The sequence below is a fragment of the Corvus kubaryi genome, unplaced genomic scaffold (genome assembly GCF_017639235.1).
Source record: "Corvus kubaryi isolate FWS band 111438036 unplaced genomic scaffold, C.kubaryi_AGA036_p1.0 37398, whole genome shotgun sequence".
NCBI lineage: Eukaryota > Metazoa > Chordata > Aves > Passeriformes > Corvidae > Corvus > Corvus kubaryi.
Genome location: NW_024581137.1, coordinates 36,703,536 through 36,718,098, shown reverse-complemented (window position 1 = coordinate 36,718,098; position 14,563 = coordinate 36,703,536).

Genomic DNA, 14,563 nt, shown 5'->3' with positions numbered 1-14,563 from the left:
TGTCTTTCCTGAACTGTAGCTGCAAAAAGCAGCTGTAATTCTCCATCTGCCCATTCTACTGGGGATACAACAGTAAAGACAGAGAAGCTGAGGGATGAATGGAAGGAAAAAATAGGTCTGCTTGAATGTGTAGCGGTTTTCTTGAACTTCTTGCCTACTAGAACACATCTGTCTGTGCTGGGACCTGTGCCTACAGCTGCCAGAACACACTGATGGAGGAACACCTCTGTGAGCAGGTCACAGCCTGCAGCACCGTCTCCCACCTTCTCTGCTTTCTTTGCTTGAAGTTCACTCGCAGCTGCCCCTGTGAAGCACCACTACCAAGGAAGAGAGTTGGAGTTCTTGGAGTTGCAGCTCAACCTCTTATGATAATTATAAAGGTAAATCTTCGCCAAGGCTTGCATATGGCAATTGCATTACTAGCTTTCCATTACTGCCAAGGAAAGTATCTTAATTTAGCAACTGTCTGTTACTGAGACTGCTACTTGACAGCAGGGTTGACATAAATATTTATTGAACTCGCAAGGGGAAAACATCTACCAAGTAGGATGGAGTATTCATTCATGGTGGAAAATTATCAGCTGTTTCACTCACCTGCTTCTCCTATTGACTGCTTTACAGGGAGTACATGTTCAGAAATGAGTATGCTGAAATGATTGCCACAAGTGCCCCAAGTTGAAACCACATCTAACGAAAAATAATTTTGTACTCAAAGTCCAGCAGCGCTTTACAAGGATTCTTATCTAACTACCTTGCAAATGGCTAAATTACAAGGTGCAGGCAACTTCAACTTTTGCACTTCATGTAATCACTGTATTTGCTACTCCTGCTGCCCAATCTTTTCTAAATTTTAAACTTGTGCTGTCGAAAGGCAAAATAAACACTAGACAGGCTATCTTTAAAGCCAGAGAAGTGCTGAATGGGCTAGCATCCAAAGAACTAAGATTATAGGAATCTGTACAGCAGGAAAAAATACATGAACAGAGTTGTACTTCTCCCAGGGTGAAAGAAAAGCATCCATTAAATCCTCCACTGTGCTTCAGGGTAATATCCACAACAAGTCCCATCTTCCCTTTCCCTGGGCAGACATTTAATATAGGAATATTCCAAAAGTGCATCTTTATTAGTTGTTTCAGTCCATACCAGTGTAGTCTTCCTAGCAGAATGTCTGTATACCTGACTGAAGGGACTAAATCCTTCCCTACAGACTGCAATGCTTGTGGCATCTGATAAACTGATACCAGTAGGGTCCCCTCCCTATTAGACTGAATTGTTTTCAGCCTACAGAATACCCCTCGGGGTTTACAGACATTAACCTTCTGGATATCTATTATATCTAATCTGAAAAATCACATACACTAGAGCAATCCACCAAAAGTGAGGATATGCTCAGACAGACCCTGAGTACAGATCTAAGGCTAAAAATCTAATCCTCAAAAACCCTGAATGACTCCTCATAAAAAATGATATCTTTTTCTGGTAAAATTGAAAAGGTTCTGTTTCTATATGAAAACAGAACTGTCATCACCTTAATAAACCTCTGCCCATGTTACAGACAGTGTCTGAGAAGCCTGCTCTTGGTGACCTTGCTTGAGCAGGAGGGTTAGACAAAAGGTCCCTTCCAACCTCTTGTGATTCTGTGTTATCAGAGCCCGAGAAGGAGCCTCAAAGTTACTGCCTCTATGAGGTAGATTTCTAAATGTTATTCAGCAGGTTTTTTTCCAAGCAGACTTAAGAGCTGCTGGTGACACTTAATACTGTATGCAAAAGAGATCTGCATAAGACATGCGGGGAAGGACGTTGGCTCAGCTTTACCGAGCAGTTCAGTGCGTTATGGGACTTCCTTAGAATGTGACAGATTTGGTCTTCCTTCAGCTAAAGGTTTATATTTCCTATTTAAACATACCAGAATCAGTAAGGCAGCAGAAATGCAGTTCCTACCCTTCCCTGCAGCATGGGGCCATGCTGTGGAAAGACAAGGGTCACTGCATGAAAGAAAGGAAGAGCAGGAGATCACTGAGCATCAGCAACTGGACCCCTGGTTTCTGAGAGAAAGATTAAGAGATACCTTGTTTTGGTTCCTGCTCTTAGCCTTCCCTAGGCATTGTGCATAACAATCATAAGGAATGGTTTAACAGTCCTGGCACTGGAGCCTAGAAATAAAGGCTTTACCTCAAAAACAAAGCTTCTCTAGCAGCCAATTTTCCAAACAAAAACTCTTTTTGAAGAGGAAGATTAACAAAATTGTTCCCGGCATGAACCTTCATTTGATGCCTTCATTTGACCACTCCATACTCATGGGATTGAGTGCCCAAGACAATTTCAGACCTACTCTTATGTGTACTCAGTCACACCCTCTGTTTTATATTGCAATTCTGGGACTGTCACATTTCTCCCAATGCCTTGCAGGCAGCAGAGGTACCTCATTTGCAGCTACATGTTCCAAAATGACAGCACCCAACTGAGCATCACAACACTATATCCTGCTGCATATCAACAAGAAAATTCCAAGGTCAAGGCTCTAATATTCACAATTTTCCAGCTGCATCACTATCAGACTTAACTATTCCTTTAGGTATTTGAAAAAAAAGTGTGCTACAAATAAAACAATTAAGGGTTACAATATTTAAGTTGGTTATCAAATGCAGAAATTTCAAAACATTCAGAATTCATTGGGGCATTTCCGTATTCTATAAGTTTTTATTGATGTCTGGATTTAAGAATGGTCATTAGGGACACACCTCCCACCAAACTATAGCAGTAGTAGTTTCTGTAGCCACATAAGCTCAATTTATTTTGACTGCAAAATGTGTATGATTAACTCTGTAATCCACAGCCATTACAAAGCACTTAAGGAATTCTCATCCAGTTATCCCTTCTGATCACTGATTTGAATAAACATGCCTAACACTATAATTTTGAAAACACTGGATCTTTCCCAGTACACATCTGACTGCCCTTAGACTATTCCTTTTTAATGCTTTTTAAAGACTACTTAATATTATAGTCAAGTCACAATTTTCAAAGCCCACAAAGACCTATAATGCTGTCCACATTATCTCTCTGAGCTGGCGCTATAATCTCCATGTGAGCTCATTTGTGTACGACTGAGTGTAACACTGAAGACTTTTTAAAGTCTTACTATAAAAGGAATCAGTTTCTATTTCATCATTCACTGCAAGGCTTGTGACTTCTCAATAGAAGTCCTGGTAACAAAGACAGCTCTGGCTGAGATGTAAAAGATAGGCAACAAGACTGCAGCTGCTCTCTGGTTCCCAGGGTAATCTGGGGGAAGGAACTACAGCCTCCTATGTTCTCTCCATGTAGTATTATACCTGTGTAATGACAGGTCAGATACCGAGGTGTTTGTGAAATATGGACCTATTTGTTAAAATATCAAATGTTCTTTGAATAATGGGAAAAATTCAACACACAGAAGTAACACCTTTCCAGTGAAACTGGAGAATAGAAGGCACTGATGCTTGTACATCATGACACACCTCTAACCTCACTGAACTGTAGGACACATATATATAAACCTTAGCTATAAAAATAGGCAGCAGTAAAATCCTTATCCTAAATCAAACTCTCTGAGACTGCAGAGTGAAGTATGAGCTCTTTCACAGACAAAGACCATGCAGGCTTCTAGGTAAGGCAGGCAAAAGAGAAGTTGATGTCATTAGAAAAAAATATAGATGACTTATTGGACTTAAGTTCATCATTTTCATTTGAAGATGGATTTGATTGCCTCTGAACTCTCCAGAAGCTTGAAAATAGGATTAAGTTTTTGCTCAGAACTTATTCATAAATGTAATGTTGGCTAAATTAGGAGGCTGTGTTAAAGGCAAGAGAGAAAAGAAGCTCATACACGGGCTTTGTGAAAGAAAGGTGAGAAGAAAAGGTGCCATTATTTTTCCAGTTATTACAGGATGTGATGCTTTATCATGGAAAGATACATCTTGCAAAGCCTATCTGTACACACATTTTTGCTTCTCTTTTTTAAAAAAAAGTTAATTCAGAGCTACTTGTCTCAGGATCACAGGCCTGATATAACTAAGAATAAAGATTATAAGAAAAAAGGCTAAAATATCCATAATTTGAAAGCATTCTGCATGCTTAATTCTTGCTCCCCAAACTTACTACTTTCTAATGTTAAGGATGTGACTTTTGATTTTACCACATTTCTGATGTGGAAGGTATTTTCTGTCTCTCTGCACATTGCACTACAAACAGACTATTTGAGTTAAGTGGAACTTCGGCTTTTCCTGCCTCTTTCTCAATATGCAATCTTAAGCCAAGCTACAGAGATTTGATTTCCTCAAGAATGGGATCATTTCAAAAATTTCCTATTCCTAACACAGACAAAACAAAATTGCTTCATAAATCCTGATAATCTAAGTCCTACTTAAAGCCAATGGGATTCTCTTCATTGGCTTGAATGGGAATTGAAGCAAATCTAGTGAGACTGGTACATCTATTGTCTGGCTCTGTTAGGACTAAAATTGCCTTTTAAAATATTGTGGAGGGGTTTTTGAGACTTTTCTTTCAACTCATCTCACAAATACAAAACTATATTTTCATTAACTTTCCTAAACACATTGAAAACACAGCAACTTTTGGGTTTGGAAGTCAAGGAGCATGCAGGGGGATCTGCCATTCCCAGTCAGCTGCTTTGCCATGAACTCTGGTCACCTAAGTTTTTTAACAGAAATCTTCATAATGAAGCTCTTTAAGAGTGTTCTTGGGGGGGGGGAGTGCATAATCCAAGCTCTGAATTTACATAGACACACATACAAATCCAGTCTATCACTATATGTACTACAGCCAGTTGTCATGATGAGAACTGAAATATGGCACATAACCCACCACCAGGAAAGACCATACAATTTTAATTGATGTAAGTATGAAGTGTATTTCTATTTCATCAATAATTCTAAGTGATTTTGAATAGTTTTCCTATTTACTGTTCAAAAATTTTTGTGAACAGAAAAGTAAAACTTCAGCAATTACTTTATATTCATACTTCCTTTGGTTTGAATGCTGATATGGAAAACTCAGAGGATTTGTCCACTGATTGTATAAGAAGGTAAGATGCTGTGGGGTGAGTATCTGCTCTCTGAATTGTTTCTCTGTAATTCCTGTAGCAAACAAAAAAACAAAACCAAAAACAAACAAACAAAAAAAACCAACAACAACAGGTTTACTTTTAATTGGATGAGGAAATTTTATCTTTTTTTTTTTTACTTGTGCAACACATAGCTTGGGTTATTTCATTAGCCAAATAAATTTGTGCATAGCTTTTATCTTAGTCATTTTCTTTAACATTTCCCAACTTCTGTGCCTAAATTACCAAGGTACTATTGTACATCAGAACTTGGTGCCACCAGAACTTGGTATGAAGTAATTGACAACACTAGCATCCAGTATGCTACACAGTTATTGACCACAAGATTTAGAGCTACCATAGAAAAATGCTTAAAAGCTTAAAGTTTCAGTCAAAATAAGCCTTTTAAAGTGTTTATGATTATACTGTTCATATCTTCACATCAAAATTTTCCTAACAATATAGGCTGTAACTCAAGCAATGAAACAAGAGTGGAGCTGGAATTACGGTGTACACAAAACTGCCCTAGACAGTTACCCTTAGGAAGGCTATCTGAATTTCAACTTTGCATTAGGACCTTCTTTGATTCTGAAAGATTTGTTATTTTGTCTGTCAGGTTGTCCTGGGAATATGGCTGCATAAAAATTTTCTGAAGTATCATGTTTCTATCCTCATTTTGATGCCCAGAAATTGCAGGAACAATCTGACAATGAAGAAAACAAATCTACTGGGAAGAAAAAGATAATGCTTCTGAAACCCCAAAGAAAACTGAGTTCTAGTTTCTTTCAATAATGACACAGAAAAACAACTAATTCAAAAATATTATTGCCTCTGAGAGAGGCATTTTTAGCATAAATGTAAAATTATGTTTTCTACAGACTTCTAGTTATGTTAGTTATGAATTCTCTACTTGAATACTAACAGTCTGCTAAAAACTACTCAGTGCAGGTCTGAAAATGTGGCCAATGAATGCTGAGGTCCAAAGAAAATCCAAAACTATGTACTGGTCAGCAGCCCACCTTAGAGCTTTAGGTGACAATAGTTGTTGTCAGTGAGTGCCTGCAAAAATGACAGCCAAAAAAGGGAGTGTGTTTCCACAGTCTGTCACTCTTGACATCCACAGGACCACAGTTGTGTTTTGTAGGAAATGCAAATTTGGGGAGCCCAATCACATTCACCCAGTATTTGACCTTTGCTGATCACAGGGCCAGTCCCAAACTTCAGGACTTCAAGCAGAAAACCTCAGATAATTATATTAAGATAAGGTTTCTAAAAATATTTGGTGGAACTTGTCAATATGAAGGAGACTGCAAGTCTTATCCCAGCAATTTTTTTTTTTTTTATCATCTAAGGCTTGATACAAGAGCAATTAGAAGTTCTCACGGAATGCACCTCATATGCAGTCTTGAACTGTGATGGGATTGGGAAGATCTCATCTGTCACAGTGCTGCAATAAACTAAAAAAGTTATTCTTACTAAAGCTGCTGGTGGTGTCAAGACAAGAAAGGTGCCGTGTATTCCAAACCCATATTGCTGTCAGGTTGTAGGATATGCCCTCAGAAATCACCTTCATAGGAATGGGAATCAACTGGTTAAAGCAGCCTTTGCTTCAGCCTTTTTGCTGGCTTTCAGGATTAGCAATCTCTTTCTTCAGGCAGCCGAGGAGCAGCTCCAGGTGTGCGTTGGAATGACTGAATGGACAATTTATGCAATAAGCATTGCCACTAAAATTAATGTGCTCACAAAAGAACCAGCAGAGAAAGAGGGTCAGGGTCACACTAAATGAATATGGACACAGACACAGGTGTCCTCTGAAAGCTGATAAGACTTTTTTAAGGTAAGCAATCTTCAATGCCAGGATCAAACATAAGCTTGGAATAAGTTTGAGAAGGGCATGATCACATTAACCATCTGAGCTACCTGTATTTTGCTATGGATTCTTGTAGGACTGTTTCAGAGCACCTGAGATGTCTGGATCCTAGAAGGCTTTGAGTTCTTCAGTGCTGGGAGTCAGATTTCACTAGGATATAAATGTGCCAAGCACATCCCTTGGCATTGCTGCAAATACAAAAAGTAAAATTCATTTCTAAATATGCAGGCACTCCAAATCTGCAGCTGGCCCAGCTGAATTATGCTGAAGTGGAAGACCCAAGGTATCCAGCTGTGATTCAGCAGAGAGCACACCATGGATTAACTGCTTCTGAAGCCACCAAGGAATGGCCCTCTGTAAGTAATTTCCCTTTGGATTTAAAAACGTGGGAAGAGTTGCACAGTGATGCCTAGTGGAATTAATTTATGAGGCTGTGCAGCATAAATTTATGATATATGGAAGCAGATTGTCAAAAAGTATATACACACTTTTTCACTTGCTTGCAATTACAGTACACCTTTCTCTATTCACTTGCTTCTAATCCTTAGTGCTCCTATTCTCACCAGTGGGAATGACTGTACCACAGAATGTGACATGGGCTAGACACTTCTGTTTTAATTCTTCACCAAAACCCACACTGACTCAACGTCTGGAGAAGATTAAGCCTTGAACAAGTTAAATTCTAGCCTTCACCCTTAGACATTCTTTTAAACCTTGGCAGTAGAAGGCACTTTCAGATAATTTGGAGATCTAAAAGTTATTTCTGTCAGCCTATATTTTTCATTTCTTTTCCCTCTCCCTATGATACAAGCACAGCAGGATATGAAATTTCCATATTCGGAAATGCAAGACAAATTTGTCCAGAATCACTCTATCTTTTCTCAGAGGTAAATGAGATAGAATTAGCTGATGGACCACAGCTAGATACATTCCATCTAATTTCAGATATTTAATCGATGTGTCTAGCTTAGGTTGCTGGTTGCTCCAAACTCCTATAGAGCCATTTGAGAACAGTAACCTCTTTGAGGGTGTTTATATTCCATCTCTGATTTCTTACATTTTCCACCAATTTGGGAAGTTCAGTGAGATTACTACAGTTATGCTGGTTGAATCCAGACTACCTAGGAGCAGAGAAATTTGAGACTTTAGGAGAATATTCTCTTGATAACTTCTATCCCAACTCCAAAGGCTATGCCCTTGTACAGGCTGAAGAGGGAGTTCTGCCACAAGTCACTGATTTCACGGCTGGACTCTTGTAACCATGCTCTGATGTCTAACCACCACCATTTTAAGTGTGATTTAGACATTTGCTGCCCAGCTGCTTTTGTAAAGCCATAGAGCTGAAGTCCTTCACATAAATCCACTTCTGAGTCTGTCATTCATTCTTCTGTGTGCTTTGATCAATACCTCAGAGCTCTTCAATATCATGTCACTGTATATGAGTTTGAAATTATACCCACGTTTTGGCTGTCAAAGTGTAAAATACAAACTCATATCCAGGAAACATAATATTTTCCAGAAAATTATGAATATCCATAGTACATAAAATTCCTGGACGTTCCAAGGTGTGTGGCAGCTTCTTCTGATTTCCCAGTACCCTACACTGCTGAATGCACTTACTGACATTATCAGAAATTGAGGGTGCTCAAAACCTACACAAGTAAACAGTGCTCAAATTTTGAAAACTTTTGGGGTTTTCATAGACAGATTACAGACTTACAAGAAGATAAGTTCAGTCATTCTTGCACAAAATGTGTGCAATTTGGGTAATAGAAGTAGGTTTTCTGCTGCTAGTTGCTCTCTCTGTTCCTACAGGTCTTTAAGCCTGAGATCTTCATGCAATTCATTATCCACGTGCGTTATGGCTGTTCTTTTCCAAATAACCTTTAATTTGGTACTTCTTTTTTCATGCTTTATTTTAAGATTCTCTGGAAAGGCATTGAGTATATGCTTCATTTACATGAGTTGTAGTTCTCCAAAATATTTTTTCCTTAAGTCTAAAAAGATCATATCTTTCTGCAAATTTAGCAAGTCCCTTTGATCCAAGCTTAGCTGTATGGGGACCTATGCAAAACACAGGTATGATCTCTCTGTTTTATCATTTGATGCACAAAAAGGACAAGCAACAGGAATTAGAAGGAGGTGCTTTTCTCCTCACTCCATCTCTCTGGTTTCTGATAGTCTAGGACACACCTCCACACTAATTTATTTTAAAGGAACCCTAAGACTGAAGAAGCACACATGCTTATTAGATTTCATTGTGGCACACTTTAGAGAACAACACCTAGCAAAAAGGAAGGCTATGTTAAAATTTCCTTTTGAGATTAATGCTAAAAATCTCTAAAATAAAGCAGAAATAATGGGGAACCAATTAGAATTAGTTTGATATTATTAATTTTAAAATGTTTTCCTAGACTATGTGGCTTATGAAGTCGTTCACTGTGTCTGTGTCTCCTCCCTTCCCTCCCATTCAGTAATTTTCCTGCCTATTGCTTAACTAAAACTGGATTTGACAAAGGGGAAAAGGTCTCTGAAGTATTTTCTTCCCAACAGCCTCATGAAAGCAGTCTATCAAAAAGAAGCTTGAGGCAAAGCCTGAGGTATGCACTCACATCTTATTAGACACTGGAGAATTGACCCAGACCCCAGAGCAAGCATCTCTTCTTTAGCACTCACAAAACTATTTGTTCATTCCTTGTATTCTTGTTTAAATAATTGGTCCATTTTGCTTTGTAAATATCAAGGCTCCGTAGAGCTGCCAAGTTAAAACCCCCAGGGTAAGAGCCAGGCTCTGGTGAAGTCTATCAGCATTTCACTATTGACTTTACTGGGGTCAGGATACGACCAAAGAATTTTCTGTCTAAATGGACAAGACAGATAAAAAAGGTGAGAGGGCAGATCAATACATCAAATAAATTATTCTCTTCAAATTATTCTTTCAGCTTTAATATATATACACAATGTCACCATAGCTATTCCACATCTGAGCAAAGAGAAACTCTGTGGTATCAATGACATCAGTGCATTAAAACTGCCCAAAATTTTAATTTGGCAAGGAAGTATTTATAGAGATTTTACTTTGTCTTCTTTTCACCACATCTTTTCAGCAGTTGCTAAAAACAAAACTAGTGATGTTGCATTGGGAAATCAAAGAGTGCCCTCCTTGTACACTGACACAGAGCAGCTTACACAGCTGAGGTTAGAGCTACCCCATGGACACCACTGTTCACCATTTCTACCACCCACAAGTCTAGGACCTCAGGTGAGGGGGAGCCCCCTTTACCAACAATGCACTCATCAAATTACCCAACAGCTGCCCAGAACCTCTGCTGTCTCAGCCCACAAGAGGCTCCTGAGAGGAGGTTGCTGCAGTCCTCAATATTCCAAAATTATATTTTCATATTGGCCTGTGGAAATCCTAAAAGTGGCAGCTTCTACCTCTGAAAAAGTACAGCCCCTCTTACTTACTAGCTATAGCAAACCTGCCACACTTCATTCAATACATATATTATGAACTCCAACTGGAATATGAATATTTTATAGAGAAATATTATGCAAGGAGAGTGTGGTATCCAAACCTCTTCAATAAATACTTGCATCAATTGCCTAGTGCTTCTAGGCAACAATAAGAAAAGTGAGGGAAAGCACAAAGTTTCAGTCTACTTTTTATTGACTTTAGCTTTCTCATTCACTATGTGTTAAATATCACAATGCAAAATCCATTTTACCAGATGCAAGAGGCAATTACGCTTTTACCTTTCAAGGCAGTAATGGAACCTGTTTAATTTAGCCATTGTCAGATTTTTTAAATTATTTTTGACTGCAAAACTGATACAATATAAGTGTTTACTGAGTTTGCCTGAAACAAGCAACATTAATTTAAGTTTTGATGTTAACTCCTGCTTCTTGACAACATGCACTCCTGTGCCAGCTTGCCCACTTAATTATTGGGACAGTCTGTGCACAGAAAAAACAGAACCACCTATAAAAAAGCTGCCCTGCCCCTTTCCAGTTCTACAAAGAAAGTAGCAAAGGGACATTACTATGAATTCAGTCATATCATTGGATTTAAAAGCAAAAAAACTAACTCAACCGATCTTGATTCTTGTATCAATGTGAACAGGACAAATGTTGTGCCCAAAATATCAGGGAAAACACTGGGACACTTCTTTAAATGGAAGGTGACTTATTGAATCTGCATCTTCAATGTTTTGCAGTCTGTGTATTGTGGAATTCTGACAGCATGTACCTGAAAATGTGTATATGAAATCTGAGTATTTACATTCATATTCAAATTATTCTGTTACTATAGGAAAGAAAGCGGAACACTACCAGGTGCTTTTACACAATATAGTGAGAAATTAAAAACCTCTATTTGTCCAGGACATTTGAAGAAGGGAGAAAGTGTTAGGTTTACAGTTGAACTTAATGATTGTATAGGTCTTTTCCAACCTAAGTGATTCTATAATTAGGGCCACCTTTTAGTGGTGGAATTGGCAGTGTTTGGTTTAGGGTTGGATGATGATCTTAAAGGTCTTTTTCAACCTAAATGATTCTATGAATCTATACTAATTATCCTAAGTGACAAACAAAGCTAATGGCCCATGAATATGAACTTTCATGTAACAGAATTTATGATTTCTAAATAGAAGATGTGAGTCAAGGCATGTGAATTTAGTACTAAAGAAGTCTGAGCAGCCTGTTCTTACACCCTCAGTATTTTTCTACTGCTACCATTATTGCCAACAGGTTCCTACATGTGCAGGCACATTGATGACTGTAAAATAGGAAATCTTGAAGGAAAAACTAGAGATTTATAGACTGGTATAACAAATGAGGCTAGGTGCTCAGTGGGCACTATCATATCACTGCTGACAACACATGCTCAGATCATGGCAGAAGGCACAGGGTAAAATATATCTGATCTGCTTCTCTACATCCCCAAATTATCACCAAGCTTTGCAACACTGAGCAGGTACACTGAAGAGAGACTGAGCAGGATAGAGCAGGTCTGAACTGAGGTGCTTTCACAGATAAGACTGTTCACATGCACTGCTAGAGATAACTCCTATTCATGCTTCTGGGCAAGAACATCAATCAGCATTTCTCATATTTAGGAAGACAGAAAGGAATCATAATGCCTTGGGAAAGGAGATGTGAGATCCCACCCTGAGATACATCCCAAAACCATCCAAGATTACTGCGGGATGCCATGGAAAGCTAGAAGGCTGGACTTCCCTGCCTCCCACCACAGCCAGATATATGGTAACTCAGTAAATGAAGTGGATGTTGCCCCCATAGCTCTCAAAATGAGCACTCTTCAAGGGACAGTAAATGAGGAGCAGGTGGCAAATAAGATTGGGAAACAAGCATGATAAGCAATACTAGTAACCACAAGTCAGTAGGACTGATACCACATGCTAAAGTTAGAATATCTTTAAGAGCTTTGGTTGTTGTTCTTCTCTCTTAGTCTTGAAACACATTACAAGCATTTTGAAGTGTAGTAACTAGTCACTGGCAAGTGACACTTCTGTTGTTGCAAGCAGTATCATTAGAATTTCAGTTTGTGAGATAAACTAAATTACTTCTTCTGGAGTCCTGTGCTTCAGCTAAATGCTTTACTGCCAGTCCATATTTGCTGCCATAAGAGAGCCTGAGAACACTTTCCCTAGTCTGGGATCCCCCTATAGAAAGCCTCCATACCAAGAATATATATAGAGATAGCTCTACTCAATTTTCCTCCTCGGTTCAGAGAGATATTTAAATTGTGGCAGTTTTTATTAACATCATGTCCCATTTATTTACTTGCATTCCTTCTTAGTTCAGCAAAAAAAGTATTAAAAATGAGTTCTCGTTTCATTTTACAGCAGCCAGGGATGAGAGCTTGCTTTGAGTTGAAATTGCTTTAAGAGCCCTCCTGCTCTCAATGAGAGCAGTGCTTGTAGCTGCTGGTGGTATTTCAGGACTTAAATTGCACAGGACTGTGGCATGACCTAACTGATGAGATAAATTATGCTGATTCAGAGCATTATAAAATATTAATATCCCTGCCAAAGTTCAGCTCACTGACCTCCTCTATACACTGGTGAGCTCACCTGCTGAAAGGCCAAGAGCTCAAAGCTTTGACATTTTCTTTCTTTTGACAAAATAAACAACATTTCTGTGTTCTAAAAAAAACCAAATGAACACAGGAAGAAAAATACTGGCACACGCTTCTCACCAAGCAATTTCTGAAAGATATTCTCGGTCTCTTCTAACCAACAGCTGATCTCTGCTATGAAAACTCCAGGCCTCTTTGTCTTTAGCAGGATTTTTCCTCAAACAAAGCAAGCCGCTTTTAATCCTGCTGAACATAGATTTTTGCATGGAGATGCTTGTGCAAACTCGAAGAAATAGACTCTCATTCCCATGCTGGAGTACTGTGCCCTCACAATACTGCAAGGGGCTTGACAGCTGCCTGGTCTGTGGCACCTTCATGACTGGCAACATCTTGGAGCAGAACCTGATCGTGCAGACCCCACACTATGCACAGCAATTTTGGCACTCAGCAAATGTTCCTGCAAGCAGCACTCTTTAGGATACTGAAATCGCCTAGGATACTCAATAGTACTTCAAATTCTTTTCAGTTTAATATATTTAGCTTTCTGGGCTGTAGCAATTTCTACTTTTAGCATTCTGATTTAAACTCTCTCCTGAAACAACAGTCTGTGAACTTGCTTAGTTTCAAATTCAATTCTGTTGGGAAAGAATGGTAATTTGTGAAGAGTTTGACCTAAGTCATTCTCCATTTTCTGAGAATTCTTAGTTATGATTCTCTTCCTATATTAAATAAATTTTTAATGAACCCCTCTATTTAATTTAACCGAAAGTTTTCTCAGTTCATCTCCTGACTTCTTTTAATAACTCATCTATCATATAAAATAGTAGATCCCTTCTGGTAATTTTAAAAGACTGCAATATATGTGATCTTTATACTAAACAGTTCATTTGGATATCAAGGTCAACATAATTCAATATCAAGGGTGACATAAGTAATTTTCTTATTGACAATTATAAAAAATGTTCAGCTATTCTGAGACTCAAACTGAAGAAAGCAGGTATTACTTCAGATAGTGAATTCATCTGAATGTTGATACAATGTGGAATAAGGTAAACTCAGGAAATGAAACACGTCATAATAACATTTTGATTGTAATATAATGCACAGATTTTGAGATAGAATTCGTGCCTTCTTTTTCACAGCATCCACATTTCTGATACACCAGTCTTAAACAACTGTGCCCAAAGGCAAGAGGAAAAGCAGAAATGGAAGGGCTGCTTTCCAGACACTCTCCCAGAAGAAGCTGTTTCAATGTGAAATTAACTTTTCTGCACAAGAAACTTGTTCCTTTCCATCCCAGGATCATGTAAGAGGCAGATTCTTACCCCTTGAAGCACAAAGAGAGATGACTAATCTCTGGTGAGTAGAAAGACAGGCAGAAAAGGTGTGCCAGCTCCCTCAGCTCTAGTGGGTGCATCCCATCAGGACCCATGAATTTGTGGGTTTCAGATTTGTCCAAATTATCTCTAACCTGATTTTCTTCAACCAA